Below are 19,794 nucleotides of genomic sequence, written 5' to 3'. Positions count from 1 at the left end.
AGGCCCTAGTAAGAATGTGCACTCATCAGGGTTGAACTACTTCCAACTCAGTCAGGTTTTGACATCAACTATGGGAGATCTGAAAGAGTAAATTCATTTTACATGTGTCTGTTATCACAATCTTTCTTTTTAAAATAAATATTTTAATAAAAACAATATTGAACATGAATACAACCACTTAACCCTATTTAATAGTCATTTACACTTAAATTCATTTCAATGAATAAAAGATCATAACTCAGAAAAAATTCTCCATATTTATTATGAAGCAGCTAGGCGGCTCAGTAAGTCAGGAGTCAGGAAAATTCATCTCCTGAGTTCAAAACTGACCTCAGACCCTTACCAGTTGTGTGACCCTGGGCAAGTCATTTCAGCCTGTTTGCTTCAGTTTCCTCATCTAAAATGATCTGGAGAAGGAAATGGCAAACTCCTGTATCTCTGCCAAAACAATCCCAAATGGGGTCACAAAAATTCAAACAAGACTGCAAATGACTGAACAGCAAAAACATTCTTACCCAACAACCCACCTCCTCTCTCCCACTCTCCCTAGTGGATGCATTCCCTTAAAATAACAAATACGTATAGTCAGGCAGAACAAATCAGTGCAGTGGCTATGTCTGAGAATGCACACTTAATCCTGTATCTCTAGTCTCTCACCTCTCTGCCAAAGGGAGGGGGAGGATTTGTTTCATCATAGGTATTTTTAATTCATGATTGGCTATGGCTGCAGAGTTGCGAATTCTTTCAGAATTGCATCCCCTCACATTTTTGTTAGGGTCATCCCCAATGATCTGCTAACTTCATTGTGTATCAGGTCATACAAATGTTTCCATATTCCTCTAAATCTGTCATATTCCCCATTGCTTATGAAGTAATAAAATTCCATTACATTAACATACCACAGTTTGTCCTATCATTCTCCAACTGTTGGACACCTATTTTGTTTCCACTTCTTTGCTACAACAAAAAGTGTTGCTATAAATATTCTTCCACATATGGGTCTTTTTCCTCTGACCTACTATTAGGTACATGCTTTACTGGGTTAAAGAGTATCTACAGTTCATTGACTTTTAAGATATAATTCCAAATTACTTGCTAGAATGGTTCAATTCATCATCATTACCTCTCAACCAGTTTAGTTTAATAATAATGATAAGAAAAATAACTAACACTTATAAAGTGCCAACTAAGTGCTTTATAAATTATTATAAATATTAGTATACAAATATAACATTATAGTTGTATATCATAAAATTATATTTGTATATTTTATAAATATAAAAGTTGTTATAAATAATTATTGTGTTACTTTGTACTCACAACAGTCCTGGGTATGATTATTATTATACCCATTTAAGAGATAGGCAAGTTAAGTAAGTGACTTGCCCAAAGTCATACAGTTAGTAAGTATCTGAGACCATATGTAGACTTCAGTCTTCCTGACCCCAGAACTCTAACTACTGTGCCACCCAGTTGCCTAAAGAGACAGCATTGTCTCACTATATCTTCTAATTAGAAGCTTCCATTTCACCATGGAATGAAAGGAGGGGTACTCAACCACTATAGAATGGAAATCAAAATTCCTGTCCAACTGCAGAATGGATTGCGACTTTCTCCTACAAGACTGATCTAGGCCAAGTAGTTGGGGAAGGTCCCTGAAGCAATGGAATATTGTTCCCATCACTGTAGAGAAGAGACCAAATCCCTTCAAGGGCAGGGACTATTCAGGGACTGTCCTTCTATCCCCAGTAGCTCACACAGTGCCTGGCACATAATAGGAATTTCATAGATTTTTGCTGATTAATTGACCTAAAATAGGCCATGCACTGGCCTGCCCTTGTGAATAATTTCAATTTTTAAAACATGGCCAGCTGCTGGAGGAAACTTCTGATAGCTGGAGGAATTCACAGTTTTCTTTGTACTGTTCAAAAGCGCCTGATCAGACTCTGGACTGTATCATGTGGTGCCTTACTGAGGTCCCTTAATTGCTTGAACTCTAAATGACAACCACTTAAATAGTTGAAGACAGCTATCATGGTGTTCCTGTGGCTTCTCCTTTATAAGAAAACATTCAAATTTCCTTAAACCAGTTTTCAAATGGCATGTTTTTTCAGACTCTTTCACCTCAAAGTTACCTTCTAGGTCAGGAATTCTTAACCTAGGGTCCATGAACTTTTTTTTTTTTAATATCTTAATAGCTGTTGTTGTTCAGCTGTATCAGTCATGTCTGGCTCTTTGGGACCCCCTCACCTGAGGATTTCTTGGCAAAGATACTGGAGTGTTTGCCCTGTCTTTCTCCACCCCATTTTACAAATGAGGAAACTGAGGAAATAGGGTTAAGTTATTTGACCAAGGTCCCGTAGCTAGTAAATATCTGAGGACAGATTTGAACTCAGGAAGATGAGCCTTCCTAACTTCAGGCCCAGAACTCTATCCACTGAGCCACCTAGCTTTCCCCTTGATAGTTGTATTTCAGTATAATTGGTTTCCTTTGTAATTCTCTGTTTCTCTGAGAAGGGGTCCATAAGCTTCACTAGAACCAAATGGGGTTTATGACAGACACCAGATGAAAGGATCCCTGTTCTATGCTGCACAAGTTTGTCCGTATCCCCTCTTGACACCCGAGACTAGATGATGACACCTAACTATGATACCCAAACTGCACATCATATTCCAAATAGAACCTGAGCAAGATCAAGCAAAGTAGGACCATCACGTCCCTTATTCTGCATACCATCGTTCTCGTCACACACCATAAAATGGCATTTTGAGTTCTGTTATTATTATTTCCATGATCTACGGTCACTTACGAGCAATACTGCATCAGAGACAGATGGTTTGGGGCCATTAAAAACCCTGCACATTTTCTCAGGCTCAGTCTATCCAAATATCCTTCTTCCTCTCCTTTAACTTAGGCCCAGCTCGTTGTTTCTTCAAAGAGGCTCTCATTCAGCATGTTACTTATCTAGTTGCACATCCTAATCTGGACAATATCTGTTTTCCATCTACCTTAGTTTTCCTTAGTTTGGTGAATCTTGACATTATGTGCATGGATTTTGCTTACGAAACTTAATTCTGTGACGCATTCCACGTAGGAATCTAAAATAGGCAGTGAGATGGCATTGTGTATGGAGCACTGGACATAGAATCTGGATAAACCCGAGTTCAAATCCAATCTCAGACACCAACCTCAGTTGTATATCCCTGGTCAAGTCACTTCTGTCTCCTCTGTTTGCTCATCTGGAAAATGGGAATAGTGGAATAATAATAGAACCTACCTTCAAGGATGACTGTGATGATAAAAAATGAGAATATATTTGTGAATTACTGTATAAATGCTAGCTAGCTGCAGAAACAGTGGTAGTAGTAGCAAAAGTAGTAGTAACAGCAGATTTTTATCTGTACAAATAAGTGGCGAATTTCATTTTAAAAAGCCTTTTTTGTTTTTATTTTACGTACTACACAATTCTATGCTATTGAATTCTCAACTCATTACAATAAACTTTTTTTTAAATTTTATTTTCAGTTACAAATTCTCTCCCTCCCTTTAACCCCTCTCCCACCCTTTGAGAAAGTAATCATTTTTTGAACTACTAATATGTGCAAGGCATTATGCTAGGTGCTGGGGATGCAAAAAGAAAAAAAAAAGAAAGAAAAAGAAAAAAAAAGACAAACAGTCCCTGATCTTCAGAGTCTTATGTTCTACAGAGAAGATGGGATGCGTCCACAAGTTAGTGAATCAAAATTATATTCCAAGTACTTGAGGAGGGAAAGAACACTAGTAACTGAAGAATTAATTAAAAAAAAAAACCTTCTAGAGGATGTGGTACCCGAACTGTGCCGTGAAGCAGGCTCCTTGCGTAAGGCCTCCCTTGACATCTATCTATAATCTCCATATTCTTGTCTACTATAAGTTATATATAATTTCGATACATATGTGAGAGATACCTTATCTAAGAAGAATCTCAGCGACTTCATTTTTGCCTATCAAGCCAGACACTTTTTGAGGTCAACAAATAGTAAACACAAAGGATCTTCTATCTTTTGTAATTTTCCGCCAATTTGTGACCCTAAAGATGTGCCCAATTCTTTGCACAGGATCCCCTGCAAAGCCTGCCTACTCCCTACTCATTTTTCATCCAGAATACCCTGGACCATTATCATAAAGATTTTAGAGAGACAAGAAAGTAGGCATATGGAACTAACCAAGTGTTCTGAGGTTAAATTGGGGTTTTTTTGGCTGCCATGTTATACTGTGCCATCTTTTGGTTTTTATGTCTGCTAAAATCCTTAGTTCTTCAATTTAAAAAAAATCTTTAGTGAGCACCTGCCATGTAAAAGGCACACTGAAGGATAGAAAGGGGACAAAATTATCAATGGATTTTCACGTGTGTCCAATTTATGGACAATTTATGAGAATTATTGTCTATAGTACCTTCACAGGCTCCACAGTTTAAAAAAAATGTTTTCAAAGAAAACAACCCAGAATTTCAGTGAAATCGAAAGTGCCTGATAATATTAATCATGACTCTGAAGTCATTGCTGGGCATCATTCCACTAAGTCAGCTAAAGATTGGGGTGGGTGTAAGTGCCTTTTGGCTGATGAGAATGCTTTCCTTGTTTGTTGACCACACTCAGGAAAACCATCAGCGACTGCAATTTCCACCCTAGAATGACAAACTCTAAGTGTATGGGAAGATCTAGAATGCTGATAATTCTGACACTGGATTTTCTGTTCAAGTCTTTTTCCAGTGACATACTTGAAAGGCTAAGTGCCATGGGAGGGATTTGGGAGCTGAATGCCACTATCATTAGAGATGATGAAAGCAAAATTTCCCTGACCCCTTGGCTAAGAATAGTCCTCTAGTCAGAGAGATGTAACTTCAACAGTGGTCATTCTCTTTAATGATAGACAAGACGCATGAATGCTGTAATTCATGTTATTGCACTGAATCCTAATAGGTTCAGTCTTTCATGGGGAAATCTATTGAAGCTTGAAAACAAAAGCGGCTAGTACATGAGTTTCGGAATCCAGTCCTCTTCTTTTAAGGTATTCCTCTACCTTTTTTTTTTTTTAAATTCCACCCCACTCTATATTTCTGCCTCTTTCCTTTCTTCCCAGGAAACTCTTTTGCCTTATAGTCCCCTCCCTCTGGAGCTTAGTTGTTCTTATTCAGTCATTTCAGTCATGTCTGACTCTGCTACCCCATTCGGGGTTTTCTCTGCAAAAAGTGGATTGGCATTTCCTTCTCCAGCTCATTTTACAGATGAGGGAACTGAGGCAAACAGGGTGAAATGACTTGACCAAGGTCACACAGCTAGTAAGTGTCTGAGGTCACATTTGAACTCAAGATGTTCTTCCTGACTCCCAAATGGCACACCATCCATTGTGCCACCTAGCTGCCCTGAACTGCACATAAGGTTGAATTATTCTGATATTTGAGGCAATGGGAACATTGGCTTTACTGTATTGTAGTTTCATTCCCTTGGTTGGGCATAAGGGAAAGTTACTTTAGGATAATAGATTTAGAAATGGAATCATCATCAAGTCCAACCTCCCCACTTTACAGATGAGGAAACTGAGACCCAGAAAGGTCAAGTGATTTGCCCAAGCTCACACAGGTAGTAAAAAAGAAAGCTGAGATTCAAATGCCCAGGTCCTCTAACTCAAAAATCCAGTACTCATTCCATTGCATTACGGATGACCCATTTAAAAAATAGATAAAAGCAATCAACTCTGCTTCTGGCCACATTGGGGGAAAAACAGGTATAGTCATTCATTTGTTAGTTCTAAAAGTGTGCAACAAATTTGACAAGCTTCATCCTATAGAGCAGTGAGGGACTAAGAAGCAGAATGAGACACACACTTTGTACATGGCCAATACGGGAAATAGTTTTGCTTCCCTATAGCTGTCACAGGGTTTCTCTACCCCATCACTCCCCACCACTTCCACCCATTCCCATGCCCCCGGAGGTAAGAGAGAGAAAATAAATAAATGCTTGATATTTGAAAGAAAATAAATGTTTGATGACTGAAAAACAATTTAAAAATAAATCAAAGCCAAAAATTATCATAGAGTTTGACCCAATTATTTCATTGTTGGAAATAGATGCTGAAAGTCTTATCAAAAACAATAAAAAAGAGTCTCCTCTTCAGAGATGTTCACAGCAGTATTCAAAATGCTGGAAGCAATCTATTGTTCAACAATGTAGGAATGGTTCATTGAATTGTGGCGCATTGATGTGCTGGAATACTATAATATGATTAAGATTGATGAGTGTTAAGGAATAAAAAGAAATCCAAAAAGACCTTTATGAAATAATGTGAAAAAAAAGTAGAACTAGAAATAATTATGATGATATAAGAGGAACTTTGAATGAGAATGAATAAATAAACCAAAGAATCAGAAGGGAAGAGAAATGAGGAAGTGGCTGAAAAATTGTTTATACCTTACAAATTAAAATCAATTTAGATTTTTATTATTAAGCAAAATTAAACATTCCATTAAAAAAGGCAGCCCACAGGAGTATGAGTGGAATATTCCCCAAATCTTCTATGAAATTAGAATTCCTCTAGGTTGGCTCAAGTAACCCTGGGATTAGAGAAGCAGTGAATAAACTTGATCTAGAATATCCATTGGGTGAATCCTCAACTGGCCTGAGGGCATGCTGAGGCAGCTACCAATGCCCAGGAGATCAGAAATTGGATGGAACAATCTGGTCTGGGTTGGCTCTTAGTCTAAAAAGAATCATGAAAGCTGAGGTGACCTTGGGGAAATTATGTTCAACAGGGTTAAGAAGTTTAGCTAACCACCCAATTTGGGACTGAGTGGTCTTCTCTTAAATACTTTTCCAATTACTTATCCTTTTTTCTTCTAGATTGGTACGTTCTCTTGCCATCTGGAGTGTGCAACAGACAAGGAAAAAAAGGAAAGAAAAAGCAGACACTTAGATTCAGACATGTAGCAACTGTGGAAACAGCTGAAAGAGGAAAGGTGATTAAGATTCCAGTGCCACCTATCTCTGAAGTCAGGCAGTCAAGTCAACTCAAAGACTAAAAGAGTCAGGGAGTGCAATGCCTCAAACTGGAGTTTTGAAATGAGCAATGTTTAGTATAGTTAGTAAAAAGAAAGTCCAGGAAGTTAACTACCCTCCTTTCACACACACACACACACACACACACACACACACACACAAACACATACACCAAGTTATTTTCAAAGAGGAGCTGGAATCTCCAAAAAAAAAAGCCTAACCAAGGTGAAAAAAAAACCCACTAAGTTTGGCTCAAAGTCTTCAGACACATAAGAATTTTAACCCTCAATCAATAATAATCGATTATTAGGTATTGACAATGTGTATTACGCTGTGCTAATTCTTAGAGGTGCTAAGCAAAACCAGTCTCTGCCTTCAAGAAACTTCTTTTCTAATGAAAAGACTTCCTATGAATAAGTACCTATGTACAAAACATAGAGAGAGCAGATGGAAAGTCAGTAGGTCAGTCAACAAGCATTTGTTGTTGTTGTGTTTGTCCTTTGTTCTCAAAGAGGACCACGACATCAGGGAGATGATGACATGGCTTGCAGTTGACTTTGATTTGAGTGAGGGAGGGCTGTGAAAGGTCACCAGCCTCACTTTCTCCTCCAGAACCATCTGGGTCCAGCTGCCTGATATTCACCAGGATGACTGGAGATGGCCCAGGATGCAATGGGAGACCCTGACCATTTCAGGCTAAAGTCTTGTCAGGTTCTTGCTTTGAGTGAGGTAAGGCCCATCCAGTGAATAGGCCAAACTGCTGACTATGTCCCAAGCACTGTACTAAGCTGGAGATACAAAGGATAACAACGGTCTCCAAACACAAAAATCTCACATTCTAATGGAACAACTCATGTAGGAATTTCTAGAAACATCAGTGAAAAGAGATTAGGGAAGTGGGGGGACTGAAGGGTTTCTGAAGTCACATCACCTCACAGCCACCTAACCTTTTAATCAAAGAATTGAAGATGGAAAAGAGATCACCTTGCCCTACCCTTACCCAAAGAATGAATCCTCAACAATTTCTCCAACAAAAGACCTATTTGAAGCTGTCCAGTGACCAAGAACTCATTCACTCTCCTAGCCTGGTTCCAGGCCATTGTTCTGCTAGACACGAATTATCAAAGAATTAAGCAAATCCTAAACTGAGCCACAGGTTGGTATAATGGACAAAAAATCAGCCTCAGAGTCAAGAAGGCTTGAGTCCAGTTCTCTACATACTTGCTCTAGACACTTAACCCCTCCATGGTCCAGACAATTCTCTAGGGCCACAAGTTGAGGGGTAGGCATTGATCTGCCTGGAAGAGAGTATGTCTTGGAAGAGAGTTCCCTAAATCAATATAACTACAAGTCTGCTCCCCTCCCACCATCTCTGCAAAGTGTAAAACTAGCACAGGCCAGGATGTAATTCCCCCAACTACTTGTAGTTCACACATTTTCAAAACAGCTCATGTAAAAGGTGTCTCTAAATTTACAGGTAGAATGTGAGCCACGACAATCAGCAGAGGGGGTCTGCATCTATTTCTAAGGCAAAGCCAAAAGCGAGGATGATTGGTAGGTCCAGACAAGAGTAGGGGGCCTTAAAGATCATCTTGTCCAAGTTCCTCATTTGACAGATGAAGCCAAAGCCCAGAATGAAGTGACTTGCCCAAGGCCATACAGTCACAAGGGAGAGAATAGAATCTATATCTGACATAAATGAAATACACTATAAGTCACTCTGGACACACGTTGAGCTTCTAGGTTTTCCTAACCTGTATCTGTTCTAATTTCAGAGCAGTCCTGGAGATGCTGATTTGGACCAAGAAAGCAAGATCTGCCAAGGACCCTGGCTTAGTCTCCTCTCATCTCTTGAGGTGAATATTCCCAAGGTAGATCTCAACATCAGTGTTCATCCCAGAACTGGAATGGAACTTCCCATAACGACTCTAGACCAGAATGAGACACTTGTACGTCCTGGAAGAAATAAAACTGAACCAAGCTCTAGGGTCATGACAAGGAATCCAAAACAGTTCTGTTTGTTACCAAAGTGCCAACAAGTGGACATGCCTTGAGTCATCCACCTTCATTCTCCAGACTTTGCTACTATGCCGTGGCTGCCTGTTCCCACTGCTCTCCCTGCCTCCCACCAGTGAGTTCCTCCTGGGACCTCTATTTTAAGGAAGGCCCCAGAGCAGCGACCCATTCTCCAGATTTAACCCCCATTCCCCAATGGGTATATTCCAGTCCTTTGCTTTCCAGCTTGCATTAGAATGTAAGCTCCTAGAGAATTGCTTTTCTTTTTGTTTGTATTTGTATTCCAGAGCTTAGCAAACTGCACAGCACACAGTAGGTGCTCAATGAGTGGTTGCTGTCTACCAAAATTGAAAAGTGACAGATTATAACAGCTCACATTTATAAAGAGCTTTAAGGTGTACGAATTATTATATGTTCAGAATATCATTTCAGTCTCTCAAAAATCCTATGACTTAGATGCTGTTTTATAGATGAGGAAACAGGCTCAGAAAGGATAAATGACAAAGCTGGTGTTTAATGGACAGTTTGAACCCAGATCTTCATTACCCGAAGTCCTGCCCTACTTTCATTAGTCCAAGCCACCACCTTAATGTCACCTTGTCCAACTACAGCATTTAATTCTAAACAACAGCTCTGAAGATGACTGTTGAATAAAACTAAATATTGAAAAAATAGACCCGCTTGTAAAATGAGTGCTACTGAATGCTTCTTGGCTAAAACGTAAATAGTCTGCCTAAGGTTGTGACTTTGTCACTGTGAAAGCCTGAATACTATTAGCGTCTTCTGCAGGAGACGCTAATTACATTTAGCATATTCATGAAACGTGGCCCTGTTTGCACTTACCTTGTCAAGGCAAAAAGATTATTTGTTCTAGTTATTAGTTGTCTCCAGTAAATGAAGATGTTTTGGAACTCCTACATGTAGATGTTTCCATTTTCCATTTCAAAGATCAACTGACCCTGTAATCAGTCAACTAAATTTTCTTAATCCTTATCCTTAACAGAACTGTAAACAGAACCCTGATTCATGAATAGTAAGGCTGGGTAGATTAGGTGTCTGTCCCTGGGTGTGTTTCCCTTTCTGTCTGTGATTGTCTTTTTTCTTCGTGACCATGAGTGTGTTTGTGCCCTAATGTGGGTGTTCCCTTGGAGGATCTTGTGGACCATACTGAGCTGCCAAGCCAGCTGAGGTCTTGGGCACAGAGAACAGCAAAGAAATTTTGTTGTGATGAATCCTTGGCACAAGGTCAGTGAAGCCTGGGTTCTCTGGCAAAACTTTCTAAGGCGTTTGTTCTCCTGGGGCACGTTGGGTTAGGGTCTATAGGCTCCATCAGAAAACCCAGGATTGTAACGCTGTTGCAAATATTAACCAGATAGCATTCATTTCTTGGTTGCAATCAACCACTCAACAAGCATTTATTAAGCACCAATGATGTTCCTGGCACTGTGGTAGGTACTGGGGAGGAAGGGAAGTGATGAAGGGAGAATGACAAAAATAAAACTTTAAGAAGTTTATGTTTTATTTAACATTCACAATATATCAAGACATCTGATTGAGTCAATCAATTAATCTAACAGCTAGCTGGTTCAGTGTAGAATAAATTAACATTCAAATAAGGTGGGTTTTTTTGTCTGAATTAACAAGTCAATTTAATAAAAGTGGTCTGTCTGATAGCCTTATAGAATAGGGTTATCCCTGCCGCCCCCCAAAATAAAGCAGTTATCTCAAAAGTAACCCTCAGTTTAGTCAACAAATTAGTTTCTACTATAATGATTCTCAGAAAGCCATAGATTGAACGCTAAAGTAATACTGTAAATAGATGGTTTAGGACGTGTTAGAAACAGCATTATTTGCAGAAGAGAAATACGTCCAAATACAAGGATCACTCAATTTAGAGTTACAGGGAATGGTTTAAACCTTAGCTCTCCTATTTACTTGTGTGACTTTAGGCAAAATATTTGATTTCTCTGGGCCTCAGTTCTCTCCTTTATATAATTAGGGGTTTGGACTAGATCCCTTCAATTAATCAGCAAGCATTTATGAAATGCCTGCTACTTACCAGGCACATAGCTAGGGTGCTAGGGATACAAATAGAGAAAATGAAACAGTCTCTACTTAAAAGAAGTTTATGTTCTCCCTGGAGAGACAACTGTGACATGTACAATAAGCGTATACAGAATAAATATAAAGAAAATAAATACTTTGATCCTACATCTATTTATAGATAGATGAAATTCTCTGAGTATGACAATATTATAAGCCCTGTGCAGCTGTGCAGACCCAATTACAGTCAGTCAGAACCAAGTATTACAAATTTTGAGTTAGACTGGTAATAAAATAAAGAGTGACCCCATGGGAGATGGGGGTGGGTGGGTGGAATACTTATGAAATACTCAAACTTTCACAGGAGGAATGATTTAGAGCTGGGAGGGACCTTCAACCGCTTATTTTACAAATGTGCACACTGAGACCCAGAGAAGGTAACTGGCTTGCCTACAGTCACTACTTGTAAAAGGATTAGGATTCAAATTCAGGTTCTCTGACTTCAAATCTAGCACAAGCCTTAGTTTGCTTTGATAGGACAAAAAAGGTAGAACTAATGCCCACACATTCATCCACCGAGAACATCTTGCCACCTGCCCTGCCCTCCAGCCCTGAGGGTGAGTTCCACCTCCAGCTTCGGGAACAATTAGCAAATCAGTGGGATCGAAGCTTCTGGAGACAGTGCTACATTTGACTACCCCATTGCTCTGTTCAGCATTCCTTGGACTTCCAAAACCAAAAGCCGCTTCCCTAATCACCATCTCCCTCACTATGTGTCCTCTCATCCTATGAGAATGCAAACTTCTCAAAGGCAGGGATTGTCTCAGTTTTGTATTTCTATCCCCAGATTATAACACAGTGCCTGGCACATCATGGGTACTTAATATTTGTTTTTCATTCATTTCATTCATGCATTCCCATTTAGTCAGGGCTTGATTCTTTGCATCTCAAATCAGAGCTAACGGTCCTAATGGTTCAAGTGTACTTAACTGGCTCTGTGAATTTGGGCAGATCTACTCTGGCCATTTGCCAGTTGCTTGTCAGACAATCTGCAGGCTTCTGCATAGACACTGTAACATTAATGTGCTCTGGAATTCAATAATAAAATCATTAGGCAATGACTACCCGGTCTATGGGGTCACGAAGAGTGGGACCCAACCAAACAACAATAACAACATTGAATACCTCGATTCAGACATTCTATAACTCATAGAAACCTTCAAAGGTCCTTGCTTTCTGCCTGGGTTTTCATCACCTGCCAGGGACACCTACAGAGCTCTGATGAGCAATATATACCAGTTCCAATATATTACCACATCAATAAGGAGTTTCAGAACCAGGGGAGAATTAGGGTCGCCTCTGCCCCAGGAACACTGTGATAGGGAGCCCATCCAACCAACTCAGAGTCTGAGGCACTTCAAGATCATAACGACCGGATCCTATTCCCTACGTGATTTAACCTGCCTAGCTGTTTTGCCTATTTGGATACTTTTCTTCTACCTGTGTTTTCCCTTCTGGTCTAATTCTTTGAACACTGAAATACGTTTACCCACCAAGACCCCTAAACTTTACTTGTTTCCTCCAGTATGATAGCCTGACCTGTTCAGGCCTCTGAATTCACAATGCCTTCACATCCAGGGATGTGCCGGGGCCAACAAGAGTCATTGTTTTTTGTTTTTTTTTTTTTACTGTGATCATGTACTCTTCAGAAGTCTGCAGAATAGTGTTAATAATGCAGATTAGACTTACAAATTTCCCTTTTATTTTTTTCTTTCCCAGAGAAGCTGTTGTTAAACATTATCAGCAAAACCCAGCTTACATCACATTTTTCTCTACTCACTAACTCACCCCTTGGGTTATGACCTGTTTGTTGCCAGTATGGGGGGTGCTGTTTCCCATATGCTAATGCTCTGACCTTATTTTTACTACTGGGCCTTCTAGTCCTACTCTGCCCAACTGGAGCATAGTGATACAGTCTTCTTTTATATGGGAGGAAAAAGAGTAATAAAGATGAGAAGCACTACTTAGTCCATCAATCAATCAGGTATTAAGTGCCTACTGTATCTTAGAGGCAGCTAGGTGGTGCAGTGGATAGAGCACTGGGCTTGGAATCAGGAAGACTCATCTGCCTGAGTTCAAATCTGGCCTCAGACACTTATTGTGTGACCCTGGGCAAGTCACTTCCCCCTGTTTGTCTCAGTTTGTTTCTCTGCCAAATCATCTGGGGAATGGCAAATTACTCCAATATCCTTGCCAAGAAAACCGCAAATGGGGTCACGAAGAGTCAGGCATGAGTGAAAAGTGACTGAACACTATATGCCAGGCATTATGCAAAATGCTAGGGATTAAAAAAATGAGGCAAAAGACAATCCCTACCTTCAGGGAGCTCACAATCTAACAGGGGAGACAAGCAAACAAATAAGTACAAACAAAGTATATACAGGATAAATAGAAAATAAGGGAGGCAAGGGGCTAGAATTAACAGAGATTAGGTTAGCCTTCTTGTAGAATATGGGATGTTAGCTGAGACATAAAAAAACCGGGGAAGCCAGAAGATGGAAATGAAGAGGGAGAGCTTTCCAGGCATAGGAGGACAGTCCAAGAAAATGCCTGGAGCTGAGAGATGGAGTGTCTTGTTCAGGGAACAGCTAGGAGGTCAGTATCACTGGAACTAAGAATACATGTTGAGAATTAAGGTATAAGAAAACTGGAAAGGTTGGGTGGGAGGTGGCTAGATTATGAATGTCTTTGAATTCCAAACAGAAGGTTTTGTTTTTTATCCTGGAAGGGAGAGGGAACCACTTGAATCTATTGAGTAGTGAGGGTGAGGAGGGTACAGTGAAAAGAATTGATAGATCTGAGCTCCAATCCTGATTCTAACAACAACAAGGGGAATGATTTTGTAGTGGATTTGGAATCAGGGAGCTTGTAGTCTAATCCCAGATGCTACCTGTGTGACCTTGGGCAGATCATTTCACCTTGATCTATAAAATGAGGAGATTAGACTAGACCAGGAGTGGGGAACCTGCAGCCTTGAGGCCACATGTGGCCCTCTAGGTCCTCAAGGGCAGCCCTTTGACTGAACCCAAATTTCACAGAACAAATCCCCCTTAATTAAAAAGATTTGTTCTGTAAAACTTGGACTCAGTCAAAAGGCTGTACCCAAGGACCCAGAAAGCCACATGTGGCCTCGAGGCTGAAGGCTCCCCACCCCTGGAATAGACCAAGGTCTTATCAAGCTCTAAAACATCTGTGAGCTCTGATTCACACGTCATTTAACTTCTCCAAAATTCAGTTTCCTCATCTGCACACTGGGGGATAAGACCACCTGTAACGACAATTTAGATTTGAAGAGCTTTCCCACCCATTTATTAATGGCCATGTGATCTGCTTATATCACAGTAAGCCTAAATCACATGTGTGGGAGGAGCTTGCTCAGAGGAAAAGGAAAATACGTCACAGGAAATGCAGGGAGAGAGCAATTAGAGCTGAGGGAAAGAGCAGACATGTGGTGTGCTGTGAGTTTGTTGGTGGCAAGGCCCCATCAGGGGATAGGAAGGTTATGGAATGGAGTGGTTCCCTGCTGTGATACTGTGTATTGAATTCTTTGCTGCCATGATGGATTGGGCTTATTGGTTTTGGGATCTGGTTCTCCGGTGTCTGAATAAATGGCTTACTTCTTCTACCTTCTATATGGAGAGTCCCTTATACTTTGTCGTACAGAACCACATAGGCATTTTGATGATTATCATTTACATTGTAATTATTGCCTTGCTAATGTATTGTACTTATCTCACAGGGTTATTATGTTACCAAACAAATAATATACAGAATGTCCCAAAAGTCTTTGTGAACTAAGACTTTGGGGACAGCTTGCGCATAAAATAAAATGGCTTATGAACTTTAAAGAGTTCTAGTAATGTTAGCCATTAATATTGTTATTACTATCTCACAGGGTTATTATGAAAAAGATACCTTGTAAATGTATAAATACTACAGAAATATGAATTACTGTCATGAAGTACCTAATAAAAGAATGCTCTGTGACACGACTCCTTTTTCTGATGGGCAGAGAGAGTCTTCTGTGGACATTTTGAAATTTGGGAGGTTGAGCTTAGGCTATTTTGGGAGATGTCCTGCCCCCCCCCCAACTTTTTTAACCTCCAGAGAGTGCCCTTCACAGTCACTCACTTTAGTTATTTTTTAAGACCTTGAAAAATAGCTTCTGTTCAGTTTAGGCTGCTTCCATGTGTAAAACAAAAAATTACCCATCTTAGGTCATTCAGATCATGCCTGCAGCACCTGATGGCCAGTAAAATCAGTTGATAGGGTAAAAAAAATAGCTAAAATTTAATAAGCATTAAATAAGTCTGTTCATAAAGATATAAAATGTATTGGGGGAAAACAAAGAGAAAAAAATAACAGAAATCCAATATTTTATCCCATTTGCTATAATGATAAACCCAACTAAAATCACTGGCTTTAGACAATATTGTTGCTTTACTGTGTTCTTGATCACTTAATGAACTAAACTAAAAAGGTTCAAGGCATATGTGTGAATGTATACATACACACACAGAGTGCATTGAATATCCTGTAGTCAGTACAATAGCTCGCATTTTATGTAGCACTTTCAAATTATATTCCCTCATTTCATCCTTAAAACAATCCTGAGAAAGAGACAGTGCAGGTTTTAGTATCTCCCCACTTAACAGACAGGGACGCTGAAGCTTGGAACAGATTAAAGTGACTTGCCCAAGGTTAATAAATGGCAGAACCAGGACTGGAGAACTGAAGTGACTTCAAATTCTGGTGCTCTTTCTGGAAGGGTTGGTAGAGGTCATCTAGTGCTTAAGTCATTTGTCCAAGGTTAAGTGAGTGGTCAGAGGCAGAATTGAATTCCAAGTCCAATGCTCTTTCCAGAGCATCATGGTGCCTGCTACATCAATGCAACCTTGGTTTCAACAGCAGCGATGACCCTTGGCAGCACTTTAAAGGAATATTAGCTCCTTCCAAAATCTTCTTTCTTTAGCTTTCTCTCCATAGGTCAAATACCTTCTGCTCATTTGGCTCCCCCAACCTCCTTACTGCAGGGTACTACTGAGGCCCGTTTACCCTCATCAGCACCCAACCCTCCAAAATCACCCCTCTCTCCTGCTCCCTCAATACAGTCATTGTCTGAACCTCTTTCACTTATCCGGCCATCTTTGAGAATCAAAGACCACCACCACCAACATCCTTGAAAATATATATGTAAAAAACAAAGTCACACTAAGTTGTCAAGGACTGAGGACAGCTTTATAGATGGTTGCTCCCTGAATTTGCATTTTAAAAGTGAAGCATGGAGACTTTAACTTAACCCAAAGGAATGAATCTTTAAAGGCAGACCGACTTAAGAGACCAGGTGGGATATACATTTAAGGGAGCTAGGTCACTCCTACTTAGCAGCACTTCAGTGTTCAGACAAATGCATTCCCATTTGGAAGTTAAAATAGGACTCAGGAGTGCCAAGCCCAAGAAATTTGCTTGTTCAAAAGTGGGGGGGGGGCGGGGAGTGAGAGGGGATAGACTAGAGGAGCAGAGAAAAGAGAAGAATAAAAAAAATGACAACTTTAAGGAAAGCAAAAATTGGCCTAAATAATGAGAACAGATCGATTTGCAATGCATGCGCATCTCTTTGCCTGATTAGGCAGGTGTTTTTAGAAAGAGTGGGATGAGTACTTGTAAATGACAGTGTTCCCAAGGCATCATTTATGTTAGTCAAATTTTACTCAGAAGGTAAATCAGTAAATTCTCCCATAATCTAAGGCAGAGAATTAAGCTCTGAAAAAACCAATGGAGCAAAAGCTCAGAAAGTCCACCTAGAAGAACCCTGTCTGATGCTGGAAATGTTTGCCTCAAATAGTTCCCATATACTCAAATACCTCTTTGCACACTGGGGGGCTCCTATCTTGATTTGATCTGCTTTCAATATGAAACTCATATACTGTGCAAAACATGAGCTAACAGAGCCCAGTGATTGGCAATGCTTGATACAATGGCTTTAAGGTAAAGATGGTCAATAAATAGGGTCTGAAATCCTGCCAAGTATCCACCGCCACTGGAGAGCCATTGTCAATATGCTTCTCCCTCAAGCATATTTCCAAGCCCTGTGAATTTCTAACTTCATAATACCCTCAAGCTGGGGCTGTTTAGCAAGTCAGCATGAAGTATCTTTTGCCTTTTTTTGTTCCATAATTTTGGATTGGATATAAAAGAAGAGGGAGAGTTGCTGGATTATGATGTTGCTAACAATATCCTACTTTTCCTAAACGGTGTTTAACCCTCTGATATGTTCATTTAAGCAAAGTCCTTTCTGCAGATACAGAGGTTTGGACCAGGTGTCTTCCAAAACCTCTGCTATCTATTAGCTGTGGGTCCTTAGGCGAGTCAGTAAATCAATCTGAGCACAAGTTTCTTCATCTGTAAAAAGAAATATTTGGGCTGGATTATCTTTAAAATCCTTTCCAGGTCTAAATCCTATGATCTGTATGAGTCTTCCAGTATCACAAGAATGAGATGCTGTTTTATGTTTTGAGGAGATACCAGGAGCCTTGTTTTTTACTTGGGTAAACTGAAATCACAGGGAAGGTTTTAAAAATTCTTGCTAGCGAAATCATAAAAGGCATGGTTAACCCCTTCTTTACCCTCCCCCCCACCCCTTGGCACTGCAGCTGATGCTTAAACTGCCCAACGCACAGCATCAGAAAAGGTCTAAACCAGCAGGCTCCATGAACCCTGGCTTTATTCTTTTGCTGATGAAGAAAAGAAACTGCATGCCTTGGAAAATGAATCATTAACTCAAAAGTCCAACAGAGCTGCCCTGGAAACCAAAGCGATGTAAGAAAGTGATGGTATCTCTCGGGCAAGTTGAGATTTTCCTGTTCCCTTCTGTGACTTCTAAAGTGAAGCATCCCACAATCCTGGGCCAAGCAGACACAGAACAGTCTAGTTCTTTCACTTTACAAACGTGGAGTTATTTTTAGATGACCCAAGCTAGCTAATTCCCCTCAAGGCAATTTCCCAGCTAGCTCAGCCACCAGGCAACAAGTCGCCCCCTTCCCCAACACTCATATTTTCCTACCCCTGGGCCTGGGGAGGGGTTCTCCAAATTTCTTTCTTCTACATGCCCCCGCCCCAGGCCCCCTTTGCGGGTCCCCAGTTCCGGGTGCATTATTTTCCTTCCTCTACTCTACTTATCCACCTGCTGCTACTGCTTGACCTCAACTACTTAACGTGAAACCCATTTTTCCGTAAAGCGGAATTCTTGGGACTGGGCTCATTCGAACTCTCACCACCACGGAGATGCAGCCCACCGGGTCTCGGCGGAAACGGCTTAGTTGGAGTAACGAAGGAGGGCGGGGAGGGGGGGAAGGAGGGGACAGCCCCCAGTATGACTGCTGCCCACTGCCCGACTAAACATAGCTGGTGCTGCGCCCCCCCCCCATCCCTCCTTCCTGCCCCAACATACGATGAACCCTTCCCCCACTTACCCTCGCTCTCCCCTCAAAAAACTGGGAAGGCGCTCACTCCCAGATCTAAGCACCCCCCAACCTCACGGGACCAGGGCTGACAGAGCGCTCTCCCCCACCTTCCCCGCCGCCGGTCAGGCGCATGTGTTAGGTGGGGTGATCCAGGGACTGGCGCTGTTACGTAACTGACCTGCCGAGTGTCCGAGATGCCCCCGAGGAGGGCAGCGGGTCAGGGTCCAGAGGGTGGCTCGGCTTGGTTGGGCTGAGCAGGGCAGGGCAATCTGCAGTTGCCCCAGACGCAGCTAAATGGATGGTGGGTGTCGCACTCCTCAGGACCTTGCTCAGGGTCTTCCTCACCTGCCCCTGCTGATGTGTGTCCGCGTGTGTGGAAGTGTGCAAATAGGTGTGAGTGCCGGTGGTGCGGAGGTGTGTTTGAAGAGTGTCCACAGCGTCCAACCTGCCTTCTTGGCCCGCAGCAACTGAAAGGCTGCCTAGCTCTCTTCCTCGCTCTCCCTCCTCCCTCCCTCCCTCTTCTTCTTTCTCCCTCCCTTGTCTACCCCCCCCCCCCCCGCCCCAACCTCCACTGCTGTCACCCGGGACAAAGCTGTTCCAGGGAGGGGCACAGCAGGACACAGCGGAGCTGCGATGGGCTCCAACTCATCAAGCCAGCCTCCAATCATACCGGAGGAAATCCAAAGCTTCAGGGCTCCGCTCTCCTTTCGGTCTCCCCACCTCTACCACCTTTACTTGTTCTCCCTCCACCCACCCACACACCCTACAACTTCCAATCCACCTCCAATACCACACCCCCAACACGCTGGTGCATACAGCTCCCCTCCCCACATTCCTTTCCCCCCTCAGAGACCCTCGATCTTTCTCTTGCGCTGGTTTACCCCTGCAAAAGATGCAGAAAAGATTGACTGACTTTAGCCTGGGTGTCACTGTCTGAGAGAGGATAGGACTATGGCTTGAATGGTAACAAATGAGAGTCGGGAGGGAAGAGTGATGGTTTTGGTTGGTAACAAAGGTCTGGATGGAGGACAGGTAGTGGTGAAGAGAAGTAGCTGGATACTAGTTGAGAAAGAAGGCAAAGGCTTCAGAAGGGAAAGTGATAAAGAGGCATACCGAGCCTGTGACTGTTTATTACAGACAGATAAAATGACTGAGACAGAGTTATGACTAACTGAGA

General features: G+C 41.4%; 1 protein-coding gene across 1 annotated transcript in view; it reads right to left on the bottom strand.

Annotated features, from left to right (window-relative positions):
• Nucleotides 1–19,134, bottom strand: part of RCAN2 (regulator of calcineurin 2) — a 368,124-nt gene extending 348,990 nt beyond the window's left edge. The window contains exon 1 of the mRNA XM_036767905.1: nt 18,796–19,134. The gene's annotated coding sequence lies outside the window, so the exon portion shown is untranslated. The remainder of the gene's footprint in view (nt 1–18,795) is intronic.
• Between the last annotated feature and the right edge of the window lie 660 nt (nt 19,135–19,794).

The sequence above is a fragment of the Trichosurus vulpecula genome, chromosome 7 (assembly GCF_011100635.1).
Source record: "Trichosurus vulpecula isolate mTriVul1 chromosome 7, mTriVul1.pri, whole genome shotgun sequence".
Lineage (NCBI taxonomy): Eukaryota > Metazoa > Chordata > Mammalia > Diprotodontia > Phalangeridae > Trichosurus > Trichosurus vulpecula.
This window is presented reverse-complemented; position numbering and strand designations above follow the sequence as displayed.